Source organism: Adiantum capillus-veneris, chromosome 10 (genome assembly GCF_014529385.1).
Source record: "Adiantum capillus-veneris isolate H3 chromosome 10, ASM1452938v2, whole genome shotgun sequence".
NCBI classification, from domain to species: Eukaryota; Viridiplantae; Streptophyta; class Polypodiopsida; order Polypodiales; family Pteridaceae; genus Adiantum; species Adiantum capillus-veneris.
In genome coordinates this window covers 61,805,220-61,819,619 of record NC_140940.1, presented here as the reverse complement: position 1 = coordinate 61,819,619, position 14,400 = coordinate 61,805,220, and the positions used below count along the sequence as shown (strand labels likewise).

Below are 14,400 nucleotides of genomic sequence, written 5' to 3'. Positions count from 1 at the left end.
GCTAGGTATCTGGTGCCTCCCTCACAGAATCTCATGATGTTGAGGTAAGTCACAAGGTGGGAATTATTGTGAGAATTTGTCCAATTTAACTTCTTGTGGATAACTTAAAATGGATGAATTCCAAGCACTAGTTGAGGCAACAGACCAAATGCTAGAAGTGCTTGAAGCAACAGCTTGTATACACTTCTCAATGATTCCAAATTTTGAGTACGAAGTGAAAAGAATGAGTGCACTTGCTCCCAAGAGATCAACATTTTACTAACATGAGCCAAAAGGTCAGGTCAAGGACATGATGGTTCCAAAGTTGATGAGTAAAGAGACAAATGACAAAGCATGGTGGCAGAGGCGACGGAGAGGGGGAATTCCACAGCGCTGACGTAGCGAAAGGTGACGCCCTCGCTCGGTGCCAGTGCACCACCGGCCTTCACAACACAGTCTTTCAAGGCTACCCGATTGAACAGCGCTGGATTGACGAAGCTGTCCGACCCAAAGGCGCCGCACGAGACATGAATGTCACGGAAGGAGCAGCCATCGATACACGTGTTGATGATCTGCACCAAGAATTCGGAGGGGCCTACGGGTCCCTGCAGTAGAACGATGTCCTCCTCTGCCTTTCACTTCGCTTGTACTGCAAGTAGCTTTCTACCGCCATCGATGCAGAGACGGCGACATGAACTTTATGCGGCTGCAGTATAGCGTTACCTGCAACAGTCGCGTTATTGGCGACGGAAATCTACAAAGTAGGCCACAAGCACCACATTAACCCAGAAGACACTGCCGTGATGATCTAATTTTATACAAAAGCTCACCCAAATTTTCCCATACAAACTGATCTCCCGTATATGTAGACCCGGCCAGAAATTATAATTTCCGGAACCTCACACGATTCCTTTTGGGGAGTGTCACAAAAGGGAACATGGAGAATTTGAGCTAATTTTTAATATTTTTACACTATTTTCCTCATAATGCAGGCCTCCGGAGTTATTCCTTTCCCTCTTATTCTCAATCAACATTTTTGAACTTCAAAGCGGCATAGTTATAAGTTGAGACACACTTTTCCCCAACACCAGACCACACATCAAGAAAGAAAGAAACGATGAAACAATCATAAGAGTGGATTTTTGTCCTTAAGAATTCAATTATTCAAGTGTCTCGGTTTCATTTATGCACTTTGTTAAGATCGGCACATTGTGTGTGTGTGTGTGTGTGTGTGTGTGTGTGTGTGTGTGTGAGAGAGAGAGAGAGAGAGAGAGAGAGAGAGAGAGAGAGAGAGAGAGAGAGAGAGAGAGAGATCAGCATGCTTGGGCCCACCACCTTATTGACATTGTGACAACCCTATAACATCTTATGAAGGTTGTTATGGCCCTAGCCGACACTCATTGTCTGCATTTCTCTGGTCCCATATACTCAATCTAAAGTGTGTAGATGTGTGCACCAACTGTCAATAACATGTTATGCTACAACCGTACAAAAATTGGCACAGCTACAAAAAGAACTTGCAAGCTACTTATTAGAAGGCAATAAATGATGCATATGTGACCATTTGTGAGACATAGTCATTTCAGAAAGGTGCCAATGCATTTGCTTCATGTGACTATAAATTATTAGCCATGTCCTATGTAACCTCGATGAGACTCATATGTACTAAACCATTGTGAAAAGGGATCTACATAGTGTGGCTAGTTTCTATTGGAGCAATGACACTACAAGAATGGAGAGAAAACCCAGCCCATTGGTCAAGGGCATGAACACCCACTAGAAGCTCACATGTAACTTGATAAAAGCTACAATATTTTAAAAAAAAACCTCAAAAAAGCTCATTATGAGTATTTCAAAGTTCTAGATACTATCTAAAAAATCTTGAAGTGTAAGGCTTGTTGCTTCGTTGTCAATGTTAAAGAAAGAGTATGGTCTTTCTTTGAGAGACTCTAGGACCAAAAAGTGAGATTCCAAAAGGTTTAAGTACTTTCTCAAAAGCCTTGAGTAGAAAGACAATCCCATCTGCCACCTTAGATGTATAATTGTGAAGAGTGTGTGCACGAATGTGTGGTGTGCGAGGAAGGAGAACATAGAGAGTTTTGGGTTGAGTTCTCACTTACAATTGAAATGCCTCACTATTTGTTATTGAAATGTATTACTAATAAATAGGGAGAAGGTTGGTACGGTCAATGTGATGGATGTCCAACCAGTTCGCACAAACCCTAATCTTTCTCCCTTGAACACCGACATGGCGCAAGAGGCCTATGTATGTACAACTTGTACAACCATAAAGCATCCAAGTGGTGTCACCATACACCCATTATGTCCATGCAATGTGAAGAGTGCTATGAGGGTAGGCTCTTTGTGAGATCATCCACACGGTTGTCATCCATATGAACCTTGACTAGCTCCATGCGCTTCGTACTCAATATATCGTGTATCACATGATAACAGACTTCTATGTGTTTGACTTATAGTGAACAAGGGGTTCTTCTCTAATGTAATCACACTCTCACTATCACAATGCAACACTAGAGTTTGAGTAATGTGAAGATCTCCCACAAGGTGACCTAATCACACAGCTTCCTTGGTAACATCAAAAATTGCCACATACTTTGTTTGTGTGGTGGCATGATCTCCATGACGACACGATTACTCTAGGAAAAAGGAAAACATAGCAAGAGGTGGATATTTGACTATCCAGACAACCCGCATAATCCACATCTATGTAATCCACAATGGATGCATCACTATTCCCAAAGCATAAGCACGTGTCTATCATACCTTCCACATATCTCAAGATGTGCTTGACTGCTTCCCAATCCTTTTTGCCAAAAAATTTCTAACCATTCCCACTCCAAACGCAATGCGTAGTCTCATGGCCACCATGGCGAACATAAGTATGTCAATTGCTGAAGAATATGGCACCTTGGCCCCTTTTGATTTCTCAACATCAAACTTGGGAGCATCATTCTTGCTCAATTTTCTAAATGACTGCATTGGGTTACACAATGAGGCATCCCCCCCCACCTCCCCCGCCCCTACATTTTAAACATTGCAAGAGCTTGTGAATATACTTTTTGTGTGACAACTCTCCCTTTTGATCTCTCTTGATTCACAACCAAGAAAGTAATACACGTCTCTTTAATGTTTCATAGAGATCTATGTGCCAAGGGACTGCTTCAAAATGATAATCTTGTCTTTTGGCTTCCCGACAATAAGCATATCATAAACATAAAGTATCAAGATGAAGGGTATACAAGAAACAATCTTCTTGGCTCCTTTTATATCCTTGGGATTGCATTTAGTTTTCAAAATTCATGTACCAGTTCCTTGAGCCTTGTTTTAGGCCATACAATGCCTTACATAATTTACACACCAATTCTGCCCTTGTAGGCTTCTTAGCTTCGACTTCAAAATCCTGTAGTTGTTTCGTGTAGAAATCCTTGTCAAGATCCCCATGAAGGGAAGCCGTCTTAATGTCTATCTAGACAAGTTCCATGTCCGCAGTGGCTACTAGTCCAAGTAGAAGATGGAATTTAGCTAGCTTGACTACCTAAGAGAAAATCTCATCAAGGTCCATATCTTTGTTTATTTTGAATCCCTTAGCGACCAATCTAGCCTTATACTTAGGCTTAGGATCTTCTTTCACACACTTTTTCTTATATACCCTTGTGCAAGGCAAGGCTTGTTTCCCCTCTCATAAATCTATCAGTCAGCAATTTTCATTTGCCATAACCGAGCTGCACTCAGATTGCATTTCCTGATCTCACTTCACACTATCCTCCATCTCAATAGCCTTTTGGTAGTAGGTACTAATGACCAACAAACTTTTAGACTTAAACACGGAGTTGAACTTCACATTATGCTCAGACATGAGCAACGAGAGTCTAGATAGAGAGAGAGAGAGAGAGAGAGAGAGAGAGAGAGAGAGAAGGAGACCTGCTACACCCACTTGTTGTGAAGTATTCAAGTTTGTTCAAAAGTAAACTAAGCTGGGAACACCACGCTTCCAATAGCAGCAACTTTTGTGCATTGTAAAAGGGTCATCTGTGCAACTCTCGTGCCATGGCAGCCTCCTACGTATATTGCTACTTAATGGTGAAAGGCTCCTTTAGCTCTCGAGCCATGGAGCTATAAGCAAAAGGGGAAACAAATCTCATGATATGAAGTTGTTAGAATGAATCATTAGTTTGTGACCAGGTGAGGGGACGATGAGTCTGGGACCCTCTTTGAAGGTTACAAACAAAGATTAATGAAAATTTCCTAAAATACACTATATTATTTACGATGCACTTTGCTATTGGAACTTTTAAGTCAACCAAAACTTTTGTCAAGGGCCATAGATTTTTGCACACTAGTGGCATACTTAAATGTATGCCAGGATGCATGTAAAGAACATAGCATGAAAATGGATATTAATTCAACATCAAAATTAAGCTTTTTCAATGTCAACTGAGTTGAGGATTGTAAGTTCAAATTGATGTTTTCATCATAAAAATAAAAAATCGATGAAATTATAAGAAATCATCACGAAATAATTATATGAAGTAAAAACTATCTACATCACAAGAAATCATTATGAAATAACATCATGGCATCATAAAATAAATCTATAGAATAATAAACATAACAAAATATCATGAAATCACAAAACGGTCATCTTAATCATTAAAAATGAGCTTAAAATAACAACATGGTATAATGAATTGACTTCATGCAATAATGATTCTTTCAATTATAGTAAGTCATCATGAAAAAATATCATCGTATTAAAATGACTCTATCTAACAAGAAACTATCTCAATTATACTAAGTCATCCATGAAACAATGCTATGGAACATAAAACCATTTCAATAAGAAACCATCCGTATCATCATGAAAATGTATCCTGGTATCATGGAACAAATCCACGACTGAAAGAAATTCTTACTAACAAAATCAATAGAAGTGACTTCTAATCATTATAAAAATATAGCACGTCTCATAGAACAACTCCATGAAAAAATAACTATCTCCTTAAAAAATGATTATGAAAATACGTCATGGCATCATGGAACAACTCTATAAATGAATAACCATCTTAGTAATAAATAATCAATATGAATGGATACTAATATTACCATGAAAATACATCACAACATTATGGAATAGCTCCATGAAAGAATAACCATCTGAATGAAAAATGATCTGTAGGAATGATTTGTAATCACCATGAAAATGCATCATGACCTCATGAAACAACTCCATTGAATAATAATCCTCTCAATGATAAAGGATTAGTATAAATGACTTCTAACATATCATAAAATCATGAAACAACTCTATAAAAGAATAATCATCTTAGTGACGAATGATCAATATGAACACTTTCTAATCATCATGAAAACACGACAAAAACTCTATGGAAGAATAATCATCTCAATGAAAAAGAATAAATATGAACAATAATTAATCATCAAGAAAATGTATCATGGCATCATGGAACAACTCTATAAACCAATAATCATATCAGTAATAAACGACTAGTATGAACAAGTTTTAATCACTATGAAAACGTACCATGGCATCACAAAACAACTCCCTAGAAGAATAACCATCTCAATTGTAAAGAATGAATACAAAAAAGAAATAATCATCAAGAAAACGTATCATGGCATTATGAAACAACTCTATGGAAGAATAACCATATCAACAAGATGAACGATTAGTACGAACGAATCATGGAAAAACTCCATGGCATAATAAAAAACAATCAATACAAATAACTTGTATCATCGTGAAAATGTATCATGGCATCATGGAATAACTCCATGAAATACTAACCATCTTAATAAAATGAATGATCAATAATAACATCTTGTCATCATCATGAAAACGCATCATGGCATCATGGATCAACTCCATGGAATAATAACCATATCAATAATAGAACGATCAGTACGAATGACTTGTAATCATCATGGAAACGCATCATGACTCCATGAAATAATAACCATCTCAATATTAAATGATCAATACAAACAATTTCTAATCATCATGAAAGCGCATCATGGCATCATGGAATAACTCCATGGAATAATAATAATCTCAATAACAAACAGTCAATACGAACGCCTTGTAATCATCATGGAATGCATCATGGTATCATTGAATAACTCCATGGAGTAATAATCATTTTAAAATAGAAAATAGAAATGAACGAATAATACGAACCACTTCTATCATCATGAAAACACATCATGGAACAACTCCATGGAGTAATAACCATCTCAACAATGATTGATTAGTCAGAAGGACTCCTAATCATCACATGAAATTATAAATTTCAATAACAAACGATCATAAGTAAAGACTATAAGTTTTTTATAACTTGGCTGAAAAATGTATCTCTTCGATAAATTATCAAATTATAACTTTTTAACATCTATATGTAAATAATGATATAAATCAATCAATTATATGTTGGAGCTATATATGGCTCACTCTACTGAACTTGGTCTCACCTATATATTTGTATCTTGTCCTCAATATGAATCAGTCTTTGGGAGCGTATATGGTGTGTCTCTTGTCTCGTCTCTCTCTCTTTCTCACTACATCTCAACATGGTATCAGAGCGGTAACGATCACGCGCCGATTCAATTCATGGTGACACAACAGTATGTGTATGCGATTCGCATGTAAGATTCAAAATTGCTACAAATTTTATTTTTGAGCGTTGATTCTTGTTAATTGTGGTTGTTTTATGTTAAGAAGAATATGATTAGTGTTTTATGTGGCGTTTATTTCTAATCAATCTAATCGTTGATTACGTTTTCTTGTTGATGAAACCCTGAACTTCATCTCAATTTTTCTTGTTGTTCTACTCAAAATTTGGAGAAACGAGAAAAGCGCAATGGAGTGTAGCGCAATGACACTTTTCATCCATAACTTGTTCGTCTCCTCGAGCTCTTCGATTTGAATTCTAGGTTTGCGTCAATCGGAGTTCACAGCAGTAAGTTATGCTGTTTTTACTACAATTGAGCTTGACGCAGTTTTCTTCGTCCTACTTCTTTGTGAAGAGTCCGCGATCGTTTTTCTTATTTTGGCGTTAACTTTTTCGAGAAGATTTAGCTTTTTGCTATTCATATTGTGGCCATCAATCTTGCGTCTCATGCCACTCTATTTTGAGGACTCGTTTATTATTAACATCTCCTTTACCTTGCCTTTTTTGGGTGACGTCTCTCACATCTTTGGACGTTCCTTAAGCATCCTTCTTACATTTATCGTTGACAGCGGCTATGAATATTCTTGTCAACGGATTTACTTCTGGCCAGCGTTCTGTTCCTCCTTTCCAAGGTCAAGGATTTCCAGGCTGGAAAGCAAAGATGTTGTTAATTCTTGAAGGCAATGAACTCTCCGATGTTGTTCTTGGAAATCGTGTTTGTCGGCCTCAGCCTGTTGATACGGATAATGATAATGTGCTTATCACTGAAGGACCTATATTTGAAGATTGAAATGTTGCCTATACGGATTGGCAACGATGTGATAAAGCAGCTCGTCGGTATGTTCTTTCTGCTCGTACAGATTCCCTTTTGCTTGATATGTATGAACTGCCTACTTTCCACGACGTATGGAAGTACCTTATTGCAAACTTTCAGAAGAAATCTGTTACAGAAATACTTTATTTGAGAGGGTTGCTTAACAAGTTACAATATGAAGTTGGTACTGCCATGTCGGGACATATTGAATCTTTCAAATCTATTATTAATCAACTTGCTGCTGCCGGTGATCGTGTTCCACAAAAGCAACTGATTACACTTCTCCTTGATACAGTGAAGGACTCTTCTTATGATAACATTGTTACTATTCTCTCTAATAAAGATGGTCTTGATTTCGACCAAGCTTGCATGTATTTAATTGAATACTCTCAACGTCAAGAACGTCGGAATGTTGGTCACGATACAGCTATGATTTCACAAGAGGAGACTGAGTCACAACAGATGGAACGTTCTTTTTATGCTCGAAGGCATCCATTTTAAAGAGGAAACCGCAGAGGTGGCCGTCGCGGTAATATTTTCTCTCGTCTCAAATTTTCTAATAAGAAATGTTCTTACTGCAACAGAAATGGCCATACTGAAGATGATTGTTGGGCACGTCAATATGATGAAGAACACAACATTACCACAAAACAACCACGTTTATCTAGAGACTCTTCTTCTTCTTCTTGTGAATATTGTTGACGATCTGATCATCCCACTCATATGTGCTATAAGCGTCGATTCGACACAGATCGGAATAGAGCATATGCTACTAAACATCGAAACAACATTGTACCAGAAACAAGCTGCGTCCTATGTTCAGTTGCTCCAGACAGAATACTTCATGTACGTGATGGATCACTTTTTATTGCCGATTCTGGTGCTACAGGAAATATGACATATCAGTCTAAGTGGCTCCATAACTATCATCCACTGCCAGTTCAACGTGTTGTTTATCTTGCTGATGATACTACTTGTCAAGTAAAGGGTATTGGAGACTTATATCTTGGTACCTTATCTTCTTCCACTCGAATTTTGCAAGGAGTATTACATGTACCAGATCTTCAACGTAATCTTCTTTCAGTTTCTAGACTTGTTGATCTTGGTCTGTTTGTTGGATTTGATCATACCAAATGCCGAATTGAGAAAGATGGACAGACTATAGCCACTGCTCCTCGAAATGGTAATTTGTTTGAACTCTCTCTCAACGATGCTGTAGCAAATATTGTCACTGCTCCAGGTGATCATGATTGCAAAGTATGGCATCACCGTTTTGTTCATGCTGATTTCTCAAAACTCCTTGATCTTCAACGTCGTGATCTTGTTCATGGCATGGATCTTAAAGCCCATCTCCATATGGGAATTTGTGAATTTTGTGCTCTTGGGAAACACAATCGTAAACCCTTTCCTCTTTCAAATACAACTCATTCTCATGACATATTAGATCTTGTTCATACTGATATATGTGGACCTCTACCTTCTTCGAGATCACAATATCGCTACTTCATTACTTTCATTGATGATTTCTCAAGGTATACGACTGTATTTCTACTTAGACAAAAATCTAAAGCCTTATTTGTTTTCAAACAATTCCACAAGGCTGCGGAACTTCAAACTGGTCGTCGCCTTAAGAAGCTTCGTAGTGACAATGGAGGCGAATATGTTTCTCGAGAGTTTGTGAGTTACTGTGCTGACAGTGGAATTCATCATGAACACACTATTCCATATTTGCCTCAACAAAAAGGTGTTGCTGAACGAAAGAATCGCACTATTCTCAATGCTGTAAGATGTATGTTGACTCATTCTGGCTTATCTCGTGTTTTTTGGACTGAAGCTACTTGGACAGCAGCATTTATTTAGAATCATCTTCCTACTACTGCACCCTTTGTTAAGATACCCATCACAGCATGGACAAGTGACATTCCTTCTGTGTCTCATTTTTGAACCTTTGGATGTATTGCTTATATTCATGTTCCCAAAGAAACACGAACAAAGCTTGATGCTCCTGGTCTTAAAGTTATTTTTATTGGATATTCTGAGACTTCCAAAGGCTACAAATTCTATGACCCTTCCTCGAAGAAAGTAATTGTGAATCGTGATGCTACTTTTAACGAACAGCTTATGGGAGGCTCATGGTCCATGGATGATTCTGATGATATTAAATCATTGCTTCAAGCTTTTTCATTTCTTTCAGAAGATGAAACTCTTCCTATAGAGCATCTTTCCTCTTCACAACCATCCATTCCAAATGTTGCCAATGATGATATTGATATTTTTGTTGATCTGCCTATTGATTTTGAACATGGCTCATGTCATGTTTATGATGACGATATTGTTGATAATGCTTTTTCTACTTCTGAAGATCCCGTTACTTATGATGAAGCTATCTCTTCACCACAAAAGGATCAATGGCAAGAGGCCATGGAAGCAAAGTACGATTCTCTTATCTCTAAAGGTACATGGATACTAACTGAATTACCTCCTGGTCGTACAGCTATTAAATGTAAGTGGGTGTATAAGACAAAAGTAAAAGCATATGGATCTTTTGACAAGTTCAAGGCACGTTTAGTTGCAAAAGGTTACTCCCAAATAGCTGGTGTTGATTATCAAGAGACTTTTTCACCAGTTGTTCGCATTACAAGTGTTCGAGTTTTATTGGCATTTATTGTTCAATTTGATTTAGAAGCTCATCAAATGGATGTGCGAACTGCTTTTCTTAATAGGGACTTGGAAGAGAAAATTTATATGGAACAACCGGAAGGGTTTGTTATTCCAGGTAAAGAAGACCTTGTTGCTCAACTCCATAAGGCACTATATGATCTCAAACAAGCTTCGCGAGCCTGGTATACAAAATTTGATCTTTTTCTCACGTCTAAAGGATTCATCTCTTGCTCCTCAGACCCCAACTTATATATAAAACACCAAGGTAGCAATTTTGCGATTCTTGCTCTTTATGTGGATGATACCATCCTTGTTTCCAATGATTTGGGATTTCTTCAGCAAGTGAAAAAGTTATTGTCTTCTGCATTCGATATGGTGGATCTTGGAGATATTCACTCTTGTCTTGGCATTCAAATCCAACGGAACCGTACAAAAGGTATTTTATTCCTTTGACAGTCAAAGTTTATTGCAGATAATATTCAAAAATTTGGTATGGAATTTGCACATTCACCCAACACACCTTGTCTTGCGAGGTCTACAAAGAAAACTTCTGACAATGGCGGTCAACTTGTCACAAATCAACCTTATGCTAACTTGATTGGATGTCTTCAGTTTGTTGGCATGAACACTCGTCCTGATATTCTGTTTGCCGCTAATTATCTTGGACAACATCTTGCATTTCCTTCTCTTAAGCATTGGTCTGCTGCAAAGAATGTATTGAAATACTTGAAAGGCACTACAGATTTTGGTTTAGTCTATCGACGACAACTCACATCGGATTCTATGCAATCTCTTTCTCTTTTGGGTTACACAGATGCAGACTGGGCAAGCTCACATTTATCTATGCGATCTACTATTGGAAATTTCTTCTTTATAAATGGTTGTCTTGTTTCTTGGACCAGCAAGAAACAACGTTGTGTTGCAGTTTCTACGACTGAGTCAGAATATGTTGCGGCATCACTTGCAACTCGTGAGTTTATTTGGCTTCAACAAATGCTGGTTGATATTGGTCACTCTCCTCTTTCTAGCACACCCTTGCGGTGCAAGGGTGTGACACCAAAGTGCTATTAGTCTTGCAATAGACTATGTTCAACATAATAAGTCAAAGCACATTGCTGTCCATTATCATTATGACAGGTATGAAGTATGCTAAGAAACCATTATGGTTAAACATTGTCAAGTGACTAGATGATTGCAGACATTTTGACCAAAGGCCTCAATGAGTCACGTTTCATCCTCTTGCGCTTGGAGCTTGGAGTTGCTTCGGCCTCACTCTTTCTAGATTAGCTTCTTTGCTATTGTAATAGCTTTGTACATATGACATTGTAATCTTTTAGGTACCATGCACTATGCACACTCAACATTTGCACCTTGTGATATCTAATTCACTTGAATATTTGTACATAGATGCACAATTCACTTTCACATCATCACCGCTGGTTCATATTTCACATTGTATAGGGACTTGGGTTTTTCCCTTGAACTTCCCAAGGATTTTTTCATCCAAATCTAGAGACCTTTGTTTGAGTGGGGGTGTTGGAGCTATATATGGCTCACTCTACTAAACTTGGTCTCACCTATATATTTGTATCTTGTCCTCAATATGAATCAGTCTTTGGGAGCGTATATGGTGTGTCTCTTGTCTCGTCTCTCTCTCTTTCTCTCTACATCTCAACATTATAATGATCATATATAACTCTTTGATTTTTTCAATCAAAAGAGAAAATAATTCACCAAAATAAAACTATTCAATAAATCGTTAAAACATAACTCTTTGATAAATCATCAAAAATATAATCATTGACATTCACAAAGAAGAGAAATAATGTGACTTTTCAAAGTATAAATATCGGTATCGATTAAAGATTATAAAACAAATCATGAAAATTGTAAGTATTTGAGATGTAACTATATAAATCAATGAAACATAACGCTTTAATATTCATATAAAAAGAATAAAAAGAACTATTCAAACATAATTTTTTAGCAAGAATCTTCGAATACAACACAGATTATCAAGATGTGTAACTGTCAGTAATTTCAATAATATATATCAATTTGATCTTTATCATAGATTACACACAATCCAAACAAAAAGAAAACTAAAAAGATTTCAGGTGATATGACTTTGATGTCACTCGATGTACATGCATCAAAATATATGTGATATGTATGAAATATAAGTATAGAGATCAATCAATTTATGTACTTCTTTCAATACATAAAGCGAATTGAAGATGATGTAAATTTAACATGCTTAATTTTAATCTATTTCTTTTATATAAACCAAATTGCATATGATTCATAAAAAGAAAATTCAAGAATTATACAATAAGAAGGATTAAAGATATTGTAATTTCAATATTCTAAACTTTTACTCTATTTCTTTTACACAAATCGCATTGCATATAATCCATGAAAAGAAAATCCAAGAATCATGTAACAAAAAACTCAACACGTATCAATATAGATATCTAATTGAATACAACATAATTAACTCTTGATCTAAGTTCTTTTATGTAAATCGAATTGAATATGATGCATGAAAGGTAAATCAAAGATCATAACAAGAAGCTTAACAGAAATAGATCTGAAATTTCTTGTAAGTTATCAATGTTTGAAGAAATAGTTATGATCTTTGAAATTTTTTGAAGAAATAACTCTTCAAACATTGAAATCCGAGTTTCAAGTAGAAAGTTATGATGCTTTTATATTTTGTTGAATCACAGATTTTTGCTGCGTCCGCGCAAGGTAAAGCCGCGCGAGACAAAAAATGCTCTATTTTTGTGTAGAAAAAGCAACCACACTCTGATACCTTGTTGAGAAGTATCATAATAACTAATATCTAATTCTCCTAAATGATTTTCTCATGTCAAACTGATCATTTAATTCGGGGATGTGCGAGGGGAGAAAAAGCTAGAATATTGGTTAAGTTGGCACACTGACCACAGTAGGGATCCAAAGGATCACTGTGAAACAATGGGTTTTAATGACCCTAAAGATCAGCCCATTAAGACTTCCAAAATGCTAAGGTTCCAAAATTCAAAGGTTATGTCCAAAGGTCAAACACTAGGAAAATTGGATGCTTTTTGTGTGTTCAGAAAGTCTTCATAGTTCCTACATAAGAGGGGGCAAGCCCTGGAAGTAGGGGATGAGACAGAAACACACACACACACACACACACACACACACACACACACACACACACTTACAAGCCTCCCTTACACTCAAATCCTATTGCATGGCCATGGACATGGACCAACGAGAATTGGACTAGAGTAAATATAGTTCAATCAAATAAAAAACACTTAATAAAAGAACCAATAAGAATTAAGCTCTCTAGAAGATTATTGAACAGTCTCTCAAGGGGTCCAATGAGCATTCAACAACCCAATGGCTTGCCTATTTCATATTGGCTAGGAGACAAAGGGGCCCAATGAGAGTTTAGTTGCATCAATTAATCACCTAAAGCTCTCACAAAAGGGGAAAAGGGGACATATGTCAGAAGGCTATCACTTAGGCTCCTCTAATCCTATTGGCCAAGTCTCGAGAGGTCCAATGGGGTGATAGCATGAGAAAATAGCATGATGGGTTGACCAAGAGAGAGAGAGAGAGGGGGCTGATTATCTCAAGTCATTATTCCACACACACTCACACAAGCTCATGTCTGAAGCAAGAAGACTCTCTCTCTTCTTCTCAAGATTTAAAGAAAAGCTTATCATCTACTCCAAGGTTGTGAGAAGGGAGGCCTACACCAACAACTCTTGGCTTTGTGAAGCAAATCCATGCAAGAGCCAAGCTTTGATGCATGCTCATCTCCTCTACCATGCTAATTACTAAGCTAAGTTGTGCTAATATGAGTGATTGTGTGAGGAGATGTACATCTTTCTCATAAGACTACTCCTTTCTTCTCTCAATCTACTCTCATATCCCGCTAGCTCTCACCATCTTCGAAGGTGTGTGAGGTCTTGGGCCTGAGACCGTGATGGAATTGATGTTGTGTTTTATAAGTGTTTTTCTTAGTGCTTGAAGCTTCCTTCTTCATTGCATTAGCTAGTATTGAAGGAACACAAAGAATTGTATTGTAAAATGACTCTCTTGATGGGAGAAACATATATTACAAATCCTTTTGGAGGGGGGACTGGCTCCATGTAAATCCGGTTCTCAACTGTTGTGAATAGCTTAATTTCTCTCTCTTTTGAAGTATTGTTCATGCTATCTAACTAGGTTTTATTATTT

The 14,400-nt window shown here is 37.1% G+C and overlaps 1 pseudogene; it reads right to left on the bottom strand.

Annotated features, from left to right (window-relative positions):
- Nucleotides 1–281: 281 nt before the first annotated feature.
- LOC147448939 (TPD1 protein homolog 1B-like) lies at nt 282–2,229 on the bottom strand (annotated as a pseudogene).
- Between the last annotated feature and the right edge of the window lie 12,171 nt (nt 2,230–14,400).